The sequence below is a fragment of the Chrysochloris asiatica genome, unplaced genomic scaffold, assembly GCF_000296735.1.
Source record: "Chrysochloris asiatica unplaced genomic scaffold, ChrAsi1.0 scaffold00156, whole genome shotgun sequence".
Taxonomy (NCBI): Eukaryota; Metazoa; Chordata; class Mammalia; order Afrosoricida; family Chrysochloridae; genus Chrysochloris; species Chrysochloris asiatica.
The window spans coordinates 6,199,558-6,213,609 of record NW_006408674.1 but is presented as its reverse complement, the minus strand read 5'-3'; positions in this window follow the sequence as shown (position 1 = coordinate 6,213,609).

Here is a 14,052-nt window from a genome sequence, read left to right as displayed (position 1 = left end):
GAGGTTTCTGCAGCGTTTTTCCATGGTGTGTCTGCTCCCCCACTTGGTCTTGCCATTTGATCTCACCCAAGTTGTCAGTTTGGGGCTGCTGATCCCAGCAGATTAAAAAGTTCATGATTTCTTACTTTTGCTACAAGTTCCACTACCTGTAAGCCTTCAAACCTTTTAAATATTCCTATCTCTGTGGTTCCAAGTGTTGGAGCTCTGCCCTGGATCTGCTTTGCCTGGTTTTCTGTGTTATCGCTAATGGTGAACTTCACTGCATCTCCATCCTAGCTGCCATCAAGCCCCGCCCCATCTTCTTTTGATGCTTTCTGCATCATTCAATATTTTTCTCATGTTGTTGTTGTTGTTAAGTGCCATCTAGTCAGTTCTGAATAGCAGTGGAACATAGTCAGATACAAAGCAGGAAAATGAAAACATTATGATTAGCATCAAAATATTGTCAGATATATTGCCAGAAGATGAGCCCCTCAGATACAACTCAAAATACAACTAGGGAAGAACTGCCTTCTCAAAGTAGAGTTGACCATGATGCCGTGAATGGAGTAAAGCTTTCAGGACCTTCCTTTGCTGATGGGGCACAACTCAAAATGAGGAGAAGCAGCTGCAAGAGTCCATTAATAATTAGAACGTGGAATGTACAAAGAATGAATCTAGGAAAATTGGAAGTTGTGAAAAATTAAATGGAACTCATAAAGGTCGGTGTGTCTTAGGCATTAGTGAGCTGAAATGGACTGATATTGGCCATTTTGAATCTGACAATCATATGGTTGACTATGTTGGGAATGACAAATTGAAGAGAAATGGCATTGCATTTATCATCAGAAAGAACATTTCAAAATCTATCTTGAAGTATAATGCTGTCTGTGATAGGATAATATCCATATTCCACCAAGGAAGACCAGTTAATGCTACTATAATTCAAATTTGCACACCAGCTACTAAAGCAGTGATGATGAAATTGAAGAATTCTGCCAATTTATTCAGTCTGCATTTGATCAAACATACAATCAGGATTTATGGTAATTACTTACAATTGGAATGCAAAGACTGGAAACAAAGAGGAAAGATCAGTAGTTGGAAATATGGGCTTGGTGATAGTAGAGATGCTGGCATTTAAGAATTTTTCAAGACCAAGGATTTATTATTCATTGCAAACAGCATTTTAAAAATAACATAAAGATGATTATACACATATACTTCACCAGATGGAATACACAGAAATCAGATTGACTACATCTATGGGAAGAGATGGTAGAAACACCCAATATTATCATTAGTACATTAGACATTAATGACCGAAGACCAGAAGAGTTGTAGGATGACATCAGCACCATCAAACAGGAAGAAGCAAAAGGTCATTAAGAAGACAAGAAAGAAGAAAAAGGCCAAAGTGAATGTCAGGAGAGACTTTGAACCTTGCTTTCTAGCATAGAGATGCTAAAGTGGATAGAAGAAATGAGAACGTAAAAGAACTGAAAATTTCAAAGGGCAGGTTGAGAAGACAAAGTCAAATATTATAATGAAATGTACAACTACCTGAAGTCAGAAAACAAAAAGGGAAGAACACAGCATTTCTCAAAGAACAAGACTTCAGAAACTGATGGAATGCAAATTGAAATCTTTCACACACTGATAACGTCATTGGAGGTACTCATTCATCTTGCCAAGAAATTTGGAAGACAGCCACCTGGCCAAATGATTGGAAAAGATCCGTATTTGTGCCCATTTCGAGGAGAGGTGTCTCAACAGAACGTGGGAATCATTGGACAACATCATTGATATTACATGGAAATAAAGTTTTGCCAAAGATAATTAAAAAAAAAACAGCTGTAACAGTGCATTGACAGGACAGAGGTTCAAGCTGGATTCAGACAAGGAAGTGGAACTAGCTTTATCATTGCTGATGTTGGCTGGATCTTGGATGAAAGCAGAGAATACCAGAATGTGTTTACATGTGCTTTATTGACTATGCAAAGGCTTTCAACTTTGGGAATTATGACAATGTATGGACAATATTGCGGAGAATGAGTTTTCTGAAACACTTAATTGTGCTCATGAGGAACCTGTACATAGTCGTTTGAACAGAATAAGGACACTAAGTGGTTTAAAAATCAGGAAAAGTGCGTGTCAGAGTTGTATTTTTCACCACACTTATCCATCAATATGCTTAGCAAATAATCCATGAAGCTGGATTATATGAAGAAGAATGTGGCATCAGGATTAGAGGAAGAGTCATTAACATCCTGCGATATGCAGATGATACAATCTTGCTTGCTGAATGGGAAGAGGACTTAAAGTACTTACTGATGACGATCAAAGACCATAGCTTGGATTGCACTTCATAGTAAAGAAAACAAAAAATTTCAACCACTGGACAGATAAATAATATCAAGATAAATGGAGAAAAGACTGATGTTGTCAAAGCCTTCATTTTGTTTGTATCCACGATTAACTATCAGCAATCAAGAAATCTAATGATGTACTGCATTAGAAAAATCTGCTGCACAAGACCTCTTTAATGTGTTGAAGAGCAAAGATGTCAGTTTGAGGACTAAGGCACACCTAACCCAAGTCATGGTATTTATAATAGCTTCATAGACATGTTGAACAATGAATAAGGAATAGTGTAGAAGAACTGATGGCATTTGAGTTATGGCATTGGAGAGGAATATTAAAAGTACTATCGACTGTTAGAAGAACAAACAAATCTGTATTAGAGAAAGTACAGCCAGAATGCTCCTTAGAAGCCAAGATGGTGAGACTTTGTTTCTCAGACTTTGGACATATTATCGGGAGTGACAAGTCTGATAATATGTCCTGTTGCACATAAGGTCACTATGATTTGAAATTGATTAGAGGGCACCTAACAACAACAACAAATGGTGTTTTTGTTTCAACTCGGAGGCAGCACTGTACTGTTTTCTATAGTGGTTGCACCATTTATGTCCCACCAGCAGCATTTAAGGATTCCAGTCTCTGGTCACACTGTCACCAGCATTAGTTACTTTTTTTCCCTAACAACACTAGTAGTCCTGATTCTGCGCTATGGGTTAATGCACTGGACTGCAAAGTCAGTTTGATCCAAAAGGTCAGTGGTTCAAGCTCACCAGCTCCTTCTCGGAAACCTTATACAGGGTTACTATGGGTTGGAACCAACTCGATGGCACTTAACAACAACAACATGAATACTGGGGCGAAACCATCATATCTATTTTTCTTTTTTAAGGTAGTACAAATATACATAAACATTGACCAATTCAACACTTTCTACATATAAAATGTAGTGGCCTTGATTGCATTCTTCATGTTGTGCAACTATCATTTTTTAAATGATCCCACCACAGTTGAAGGATATCCAAGCCTTCTGGTCATCCTTCATCAGAACTCCCACACCAAGCTCTGTTGCATGCCTCCTATTGTTCCCTATCCAGAGCAAAGACTTAGAAGAATGGCAATCAAATAAGATCATTGCTATAATTTTACACTCTGTTTGTTGCTTTTAGTTATTCGTGATAGGCTGGGAATCTGCAAGATGGAGTCATTGGGTAGATCCAGGGAAGATCCAGTGTCCGAATGAATGGGAGTACCCTCCTTGTTTGACACCTGTGATAACTGTACTCCTTGTTCTTTTTCTACTTCTCTGACCATTCTATTCTGTGCCTTTCTCTGGGTCTCCTGTGACTCCTCTTAGCTGCTTCTCAATGTTCTTGTCTAACAGCCTTACTCATTTCTCTGGTTTCTACTCCAGAGACTTCTGCCTGAGGTTTATTACAGGGGAACCCAGATCTCATAATAATGTATGTTCTCTTATTTGTTGTTAGGTGCCATCCAGTCAGTTCTGACCCATAATGATCTTATGTACAACAGAAGGAAACATCACCTGGTCCTGCTCAATTCTTATAATTGCTGCCAATCTTGAGCCATTGCTGCGGCTAGTGTGCCAATTCATCTGGTTTTTTTACTGACTCTAAATTTTACCAAGCATGAGGTCCTTCTCCAGGGACTGGTCCCTCATAATAATGTGTCAGAAGTATTGAAGTCTTGCTGTCTTGACTTCTAAGGAGCATTCTGGTTGTACTTCTTCCAACAGAGATTTATGTGTTCTTTTGATATTCTTTTTATATAGGATTATATAGGTATACTCAACAGACAAAAACTTGCCCATTATTTTACATCAACTGTTATATGTAGATATTGAAAATAAAACAAGATCATTATAACTTTTTTTTTTGCTCTTGTTTTTATATACCTTTAAATGCAAGGGACACTCCAAATGGAATGATCCAGTATCTCTGAGGGGTTCAACTTGCTTCTTTCATGATTGACAGACCAGTTTATCCAAGAACAACTACTTGCTTTCACCAGAATGTTTCCAATGGGCCTCACCAACAACACTTCTCAAAACGAATTCCTCACCAGCTCTGTCTCAGTGTCTGGCTTCTCCATTTACTAGTCACTTGAGCCAGAAATCCTGCAGTCACTCTACATACCTTCTTTTCAGTAACTCATGCCCTGAACCTAGTCATCCACTAACTCCTGTTTGTGTCACCTCAGTAATATCTCTAATCTGTTTCCTCTTCTCTATCTCCATTGGCACGGTGTGTTTGAAGAATAGGCCCCATGGCAGCATGGAGTATAAGGATAGAAACAGACAATTTATGGACACTTGAAGTGCATGTTGTTATTGTTAGATGCCATCGAGTCGGTACCGACTCATAGCGACCTTATGCACAAGAGAACGAAACACTGCCTGATCCTGGGCCAACCTCACTATCATTGTCATGCTAGAGTCAATCTGTGCTGCCACTTAGCTAATCCATCTTGCTAGGGGGGGTCTTCCTCTTTTTCTCTGACCCTCCAAACATGATATCCTTCTCCAGCGACTGGTCCCTCCTGACAATACGTCTGAAGTATGAGAGATGAAATTTGGCCATCCTGGCCTCCAAGAAGCATTCTGGCTGCGCTTCTTCCAACACAGATCTGTTGGTTCTTTTGGCAGCCCATGGCACTTTCAATATTCTCCTCCAGCACCATAACTCAAAAGCATCAGTTCTTCTGCGATCTTCCTTCTTTATTGTCCAGCTTTCTCATGCTAAGACTTTATTCAGTTGTCAGCACAGAAGCCTCTGGTTATTGATCAAGAAGTGATGGGAGGCCCTCTTATGACTCCATTAGACTATGTGGATACACTGAGTAAAGGATAGTGAGGCTGGTAAAGAGGAAGTCTTACGTGCAGGAGAAGACAATGGTAGGAAGTTAGTGGTAAACAAGAGGGGATGAATAAGGAAGGCATTTCAGAACCTGGTATAATCTAACTTCTTTGCAAGTAATTTCATGGGGATGTGGGAGGAGAAGGGATTGAAAATTCCTTTAGGCTTTGAACAAATTTTAGGGGCCCACAATACCTGATATTGTGAAATGATCGGTTACATTTGAAGGAATAGAATCAGAGAGAAGATGTAATAGAGAAAGTGAGTCATTGTATAAAGGAAATGGTGTTTTTTTCTTTGGGAAGTGAATATTTCAGTGTACCTGTTGACCAAAGAGAGAAAGGACTTCTTCTTAAAGATACAAGAGGAAAAAACCAATTATATGTACATGTTTCATAACAGAAAAAAATGTCGACAGTGTTTCTCCACAGCACTGCTAATGGATCTTAAAGCACCAAAGCTAACATCTTATGGAAACCACATTTCAAGGCTGATGAGTGTGATTGCTTTCAGTTTATTTTTACAAAGATGCTAATTTCCATAAATAGCATGGGAGCATCAAGCAATTTCCTCTCCAAGTATTTTATGCAATTACTTTCTGGAATTTGTCAGCACTGAATAGCTTCAGCCAATGTATAAATTATCGTGGTCAAATACTCAGAAACATGTTTCTTCTCCAAGATTTCATTTATAAATATAATGGAATATCATTTTGAAAAGAATTTAAATGCAAGAAGAACAACTATTTTATTAATAAAAAATATTTACAGTAATAAGGGACTGTTTAAATTTTCTTCTCCCTTTATCTAAAAATTACCTTTGTGATTTTTTTTATCCCCTCTGGCTTAAAAACATTTATTCTAAAAACCTTGGAAAACACAGGAAAGAATAAAGATGAAAATAAATATATTTTTTTATTCTACCAGTTTTCAATCTTTTGTTGAATCTTTCAATAATACTTTTTTTTAGAATGTTGATAGATACATGTATACTTTTATTTTGATTTTTTTTGAACATTTTATTGTCACTGGGTGAAAGGGAACACAGCAAATTAATTTCCTATTCAACAATGTAGACACACTTTTTTTCTTGACATTAGCTGTGATCACCTCAACATTCTTACCACTCCTCCCTGCATTCTGTTTCCATTGTTCCTGCCCCTTCCTGCCTTCTGTACTTTTTTTTAGGGCAGATTTTGTCCTTTTGATCTTGTATAGTTGTGCTGGAGCATGACCCTCATGGGTGCTATTGTTTATTTATCAACTTGTCCTTTGACTGAAAAGTGATCTCTGGGAACGAAGGTGTCAAAGGTGTGGTGCTGCAGATTAATGCGCTGGACTGCAAGGTCTATTTGAACTGCAAGGTCTGTGGTTCAAGCTCACCAGCCACTCCTTAGAAACTCTATACAAGGTCGCTATGAGTCAGAACTGACTCGAAGGCACTTCATAACAAACAACAAGGACTATATCTCAGGGTTCCACAAGCCTCGATCAGACTAGTATGCCAGGTCTTTTGTAGGATTTTGAATTTTGGTATGCATTTTTCTCCTACACTGTCTAGAATCTTCTATTATGATCTCTATCAGAGCAGTTGGTAGTGGTAACAGAGCAGTTGGTAGGAATTATTATCCAATTCCTCTGGCCTCAGGCTAGTTAGTGGAGGCTGCATATCTATACTTTAAAAATGATTCTACTGTATTTTGACTATAACTATTATTTTAGATTTAACAATGTGACAAATACTTTTATAGATCATTGAATTTTTTTCTGTGTGGATCATAACAAATTATGGATAACATTGCAAAGAAGAGGAATTCCAGAACACTAAATTGTACTCATGTGGAATCTCTACATAGACCAAGAGGCAATCATCCCAACAGAACAAGGACGTGCTACGTGGTTTAAAACCAGGAAATAGTCCGTGCTGAGCAGATAATCGGAGAAGCTAGACTATATGAAGAAGAACAGGGCATCGGGATTGGAGGAAAGGTCATTAACAACCTATGATGTGCAGATGATACATCATTGTTTGCTGACAATGAAGACTTGAAGCACTTACTGATGAAGATCAAAGAATACAGCCTGCAGTATGGATTATACCTCAACATAAAGAAAACAGAAATTCTCACATCTGGACTAATAAGTACCATCATGATAAATAGAGAAACTGTTGAAACTGTCGAGGATTTAACTTTACTTGGATCTACAATCAATGCCTCACTATGGATCAAAACCAACTCACTGGCACTTAACAACAACAACAACAGTCAATGCCTAGGAAAGCAATCATCAAAAAGTCAACAATATATTGAATTGGACAGATTTGCTGCAAATGACCTCTTTAAAATGCTAAAAGCCAAGACAACACTTTGAAAACTAAGGTGTGCCTGACCCACAACAGGTCCTCCCCCCCAACCCCCAGTTACCGTATGTTTGGAACAGCTAGAATACAAATTTGAAAAATGGAAGAAGATTTGAATTATGGTGTTGGTGGAGCATATTAAATGCACAAGGGAATATCAGAAGAATGAACAAATCTGTGTTGTTCATTAGAACTGAGGATGTTGAAACTTCCTCTCAAATACTTTAGACATGACACCAAGATAGACCAATTTCTGGAGGACGACATCCTGGTTCATAAAGTCAGTGAAACAGAGAAAGACCCTCAGTGAGACGGATTGGCTCAGTGGCTACTGCAGTGAACTCAAGCATAGGAAAAACTGTGAGCAGGGCAGTTCTCTTTCTGTCTTACGTTGGGTTGCTTTGAGTTCAGACTGACTGGATGGATCTCCCAAAAATAACATTTTTTACACTGTCTTCACTGGCCTGCATCATTTGGATGTGTCATAAGTTTTATTAACTAGTTTTTTTATTGTGGAATATTTAGGTTGGTCTTATTTTTTTTTTTAACTATTGCAGATAATGCTGCTCTAAATATCATTGCATATCCATATTTAATCATATTTTTCATCGTATTTGAATCCAGTTTTAGAAAAATATATTTATTGAGGTATGATTTTTTAGTCAAAAGCTACATGAGGTTTTAAGATCTTCATTTGCACTATCCAATTAATAGTCCTCCAGAAAGTTTTCTTTCTTTTTAAACTAATATTTTATTGTGTTTGGGGTGAGTGTTTCCATTCAAAATTTCTACACAAATTGTATAGCGACATTGGTTACATTCTTCACATTCATGCACATTCTTACTATTTCTGTTCTGGTTCTTTGCCATTAGTTTCGTTTCCCTGCCCATTCACATTCTCATTTTATTTTATTTTTTTAAAGTAATTTTTTGACCGTTTGACCTCATATAGGTTATTTTTAAGAGGAGCGTAGTACTTATCCCAGTTATTTATGTAAGGGTGCTGCTATAGCCACAAGTGGCTGACTGACAAACAAACATTTGTATTCTCACAGTTCAGAAGTCTAGAAGGCTGAATTCAGGGTGCCAGTCCTAGGGGAAGGCTTTGTCTTTCTGTCGCCTCTAGGGGAAGGTCCTTGCCTTTATTCCACGTCTGTGGGCCTGGGGTCCCTTGGAGATCGTCTTGTGTCATTTGGTATTAACCTTTCCCTGGGTTTGGAGATTCTTAGTGGGTTCAAAGGACATGCTCTATTCCTAGCTCTTCTTTCTTGGTGGGGGGAGGTTCCTCCCTTTATAATCACTTTTATGTTTTGTGTGATACATATGTGTGCAATACAGCTCACAATCCATGAAAATTTAGGTCGCATTGGATCAGAATTGTGATGTAAGGGTGTTGCATCCTACCTTAATTCTACCTCATCGACATAACAAACAACTTCATCCTCATTAATATAACCTAATCCTGCCTCATTAACACATTGAGGTCAGGATTTACAGCTCATTACAAATGGAAGATAATTACATCAGATCACATCATGAGGAATGATCCCATACTGCCAAATTATATCATTACGTACCTACCAAGCCACATAACTGGGAAAGCAGTGAGAATTATGACCCAGTCATGATTGACCCCTATTTTGAAGGGGACACAGTTCAATCCATGACCGTATTTACAGATGATATTCATTGCTTTTTGAGCCAATCTGTTATTTAGATGATCTAAGAGATGGAGCTCTGGTCTCGTAGTAGTTACGAATTGGGCTGCGAACCACAAGGTCAGCAGTTTGAAACTACCAGCTGTTCCGCGGGAGAAAGAGGAGGCTTTCTACTCCCTTAAAGATTTACAGCCTCGGAAACCCTGTACAGGGTCGCTATGAGTCGGAACTGACTCCACAGCACTTAACAACAACAGCAAGAGATTAGTTGTAGTTCAAGAGTTGAAGAATTAGTTTATGTTAGTGGTCTTAGGGAATCCTCCAGTCTCAAACTGTCCAGTAAGTCTGTTTTTTTGTTTTGTTTTTAGGAATTTAAAGTCCTATTTCTTCCATTCTGACAGTGTCCATTTATTATGGTCCAGATTAGAACAGTCAGTATTGTTAACTGGCTACCATTGAATTCTTCTGGTCTGATGATGGATGAGGCCATGGTTTGTGCAGACTGTTTGTCCTGTAGACCATTTCCTTCTTTGAGTCTTCGGTTTCTTTCTTTGTCTTTTGCTCTGTATGAGAAGAGACCAATAGATAGATGTATGTTATATGTCTTCTTTCTAGCTTTTAAGACCTCAGGTATTGCTCAGCAGACTAGTAACTATCATTGTATATTCTTATCTTGCAACCTAGTAAAATATAAGACTTAAGCAAATCTTATTAGTGAGGGACTCTTAAAAAATATTTTGGAGTATTTATATTAGTGCTGTTGTATATTGCTTCTTTAAGACGTTAGAAATAAAACAACAGATTTTATACTATTAGAATACCTTATTAGATTTATAGGCATTCTTTAGCTAGAGTATTAACTCTTGTCTTTCCTATGTTGTGAATAATTTTCTCATTTTTAATTCATAGTTTATTTTCATTTATTATAATTTCAGTATACTGATAATGACCCTGACCTTTGCTATTCTATCCCATCCCATCTTATTCCACCCATCTCTTTCTAATTGATTCCATGAGTAAAATGGCTGGCTTAAGACTTAATGAGTTAGTTTCATCTCATTATGATCTGCATTCACAGTTTGAAAAAAACACTGCCTTACCTAGTAGACCCCATTCTCTGTCTTTGTGTGTGTGTATGTGTGAGTGGGCATGTATTTGGTGTATTTTGATATTTGGCATTGGGGGGAAGAGCTTTTAAACTGAGAATCTACTACAACTGCCATTCTGTTTGTCCATAACCTAGTGTAGTTCTGCTCTCCTGGGTACCTTCTACTGAGCCAATTGTTGCCCATGGTGAATACATAAAACTGCAGTTCCCAGTGTACTTGATTACCAGGGTTGTTCAGAGCGATCTAGATTCTTTACTCCTCTGACCTAGTAACATGATGAATCACATTAATAGGTTTTCTAAAATTGAATCATCCTGTGTGTGTTCTTGGAACACAGAGTTGGCTATGATATATTGACTTATAAATATTCAGCTGGATTTAGTTTGCAAAGATTTTATTGACAATTACTAGACTCATTAATATTCATAGGTTCGCGTTATATTATATTTTAATGTTTTTGTGTCAAGATTTTTACTAACTTCATAAAATGAATTAGGGCACTTACCTTCATTTTATTTCTTTTTTCCCTGAATCAGCATTGGAATAATCTATTCCATGAACATTGAAAAGAATTTACCAGTAAAATCAATGTGGCACTGACTCTTTTCTAGGGCAGTATTACTTTGACAGCTTTTTAACTTTTCATTTGACTACTATTGTCTTTTTTTTCTTCGGGTTTTTCCTGCTTGTTAAATCAACTTTCGTAATTTATGTTTTGCTACATCTGTGTCATCAAAAGTTAAACACTTGTTTGGTCAGAACAAAGGGAAATATTGCATAATTGTTCAAGAAGTGTTTTAAAGATTGTTTGCTATTAATTCTGGTTTGTTTCCTTTTTGTAGAATGTGACCCTTTTAATTTTTTTTTTAAGTTTTTATTGTGGATTGAATGAAAGTTTACAGGACAGATCATCAGTTTTACATTCAACAAATAATACACCTTTTTTCATTACAATGATCACAATCCCCTCCAAGTTAACAGTATTTTTCTCTATTCACTTTAGCTCTTTTTTTTTTTTTAACACTCAGTCATTTATAATAATTTACACCACCAAAGGGCTCATTCTGTAAGTCTGCATCCTGGCTGCTATCTCTTAGTCCCTCTCTTCCCACGAATCTAGAGTCCTAAGTTTTTATTTAAAAAACATATTAATGGTACTCAGTTTCATGAACGTTTCAAGGATATTTGAATGTTTCAAGGATATTTGACAATTTGATATTTTTACAGGGTTTTGTGGATATTTGGCAAGAAATTGTGGTTTTCTATTCTCCCTTTTTACCTCCCTGTTGTTTTGTCACTACCGTTTTCTCTCCTAGCAACCCACACTGACCTCCTATGGAGTACTAGTGGGAATGCCTCTCTCTTTTGTCTTTTACCTCCCCTTCATCTGTCTTCTCAAGAGTTCATCTTCCACTAACTGCTTCAATACCTGTTTTCTGCTGCAGTAATCAAAGCAGCCTGGTGGTGGTATAATGGTAGACATATAGAGCAAGAGAATAGAATTGAGAGTTCAGAAATGAACTCATACACTTGCACAAAATTGATTTTTGACAAGGGTGTATTGTCCATTCAATGAAGAAAGAATAGTCCCTTCAATAAAAGGGACTAGGAAAACTGGATTTCCACATGCAAAAGAATTAAGGTGGACCTTTACCTCACACCATATATGAAAGTTAGATAGCTATTTTCCTAAACAAAGATAATTCTAATCTTAGGAGGCATAATGGGCCCAGCTAATAGGTAAGATTGAATTCTGCTTCCCCATATTCTAGTCATACCTCTGAGTTGTTTTGAGTTTTTCCACTATTGAAATATTAAATTGTCATGTTTGTAAATCAACATTTTCTTTATTACCAAGTTATACCAGTCCACACTCCCATTGGCAGTGAAAAGAATGTCCTCCTCACCATATATTTCCCATCGTTTGATATCATTGAAAAGTGCAGTCAATTTGATAACAATTGGGGCATATTAAACTCTGTCATGCTTAAATCCAAATAGAAGTGCTCACTTTGGTCATCAGAGAAAGGAATTCTGAGGGCAGGTGTGTTTCATTTAGCAGTGCATCTTAAGCTGTATTATAAAATGGAGAAGCTGTGAGTGTATGCTGGACAGTGCTGTGGGCTGCCAAAAGAACCAACAGATCTGTATTGGAAGAAGTGCAGCCAGAGTGCTCCTTGGAGGCCAGGATGGCCAAACTTCGTCTCTCATACTTAGGACATATAGTCAGGAGAGACCAGTCGCTGGAGAAGGATATCATGTTTGGTAGGGTGGAGATTCAGAGACAAAGAGGAAAACTCCCCCCAGCCAGATGGATTGGCAAAGTGGCAGCATCAATGGGCTCAAGCATGGCAATGATAGTGAGGTTGACCCAGGATTGAACAGTGTTTTGTTTTGTTGTGCAAAAGGTCCCTATGAGTCGTAACTGACTTGATGGCACCTAACAGTAACAACAAATAAGTGTATGAGATTCCTGGGTGGTGTAAATGGTTTGAACTCAGCTGCTAGCTTAAAAGGTTGCTGGCTTAGGAACAAACAAGATGGCGGATTGGGTGGAAGTGCAGTGAGGATCTCCATCAGCAACAACACAGAATACCGGACCAAGCAGGCTCAGGGGATGGTCCCAGAATTCTGAAACATATATAAAGGAATATTTAGAAGGTTGGAAGGCTTACAGCTAGGGGAATGTGTAGCAGAAGCAAGAAATCCATTGCTTACTAATTCAAGATGCTCAGCTGCTACTGGAGCCACCATTTTGGCAAGACCAAGCGGGGGAAGGATCAGAGCAGCCCCGGACACCTGACAGAACCATGGAGATGAAGGTGTGGACACTCTTTTTTTTTTGTATCTGTTCATTGATCTCTTACTGTCTGCACATCTCCAGTCTGGTGACTACCAGGGGTGCCTGAGTGAGTGGACACCCAACCCCCACCTCGAAGGGTACTACTATGCATGCGCACAAATCTCCTCAAATTTTAAAGAGACAGTTTCCACTTAAAACCAAATGGCCACAGCCAGCTCTGAACTGTTTATAACTAGAAAGGCCTGAACGGGATTGTGGAGCAGGGCAGGCAGACTAAAAAGGAAATAGGCCAAAAATTATATTCTGAGTTACGTCACAACAACCAACAGTGGCGTCTTGAAATTTCTCAGGAAGAAGAGTGAAAAGGGAAGCCCATCTCCTGATCACATCTACCTGGAGGCAAACAGAAAGCATAAAAAATACCAAAATACACACCCATCTAAGTACTAAGGCTACAGATAACTCCTTAATATGCCCTAAAACAGAAGCAGATGACTTTATCAGCACATGTCCAGAAATGAGATAAAGTGGCTGAGGTAAATGAGCTGGAAGTAGACCTACACTCCATACTAGAAGATGGGCAGGCTTTGGAAATGCCTGAGAAGGAATTCAGAAAAAAGATGATAAATTGTATCAAAACACTATACAATGGAGTTGAGAAAAATAAGGAAGAAGTCAGGAAAGTACTGCAGGAACAATCAAATAAGAGAGATACAGCATTGGAAACAATTCAAAATCTAGACAAAGAAGTCCAAATAATTAATAATAGAATATCAGAAATGGACAATACACTGAAAGGGCAAAGGAGTAGAATTGAAGAGATAGAAGCCACAACTAGTGAGCTAGAAGATAAATCTCTCAACACTACTAAGATAGAAAAACAAACACAAAAAAGGATTAAAAAA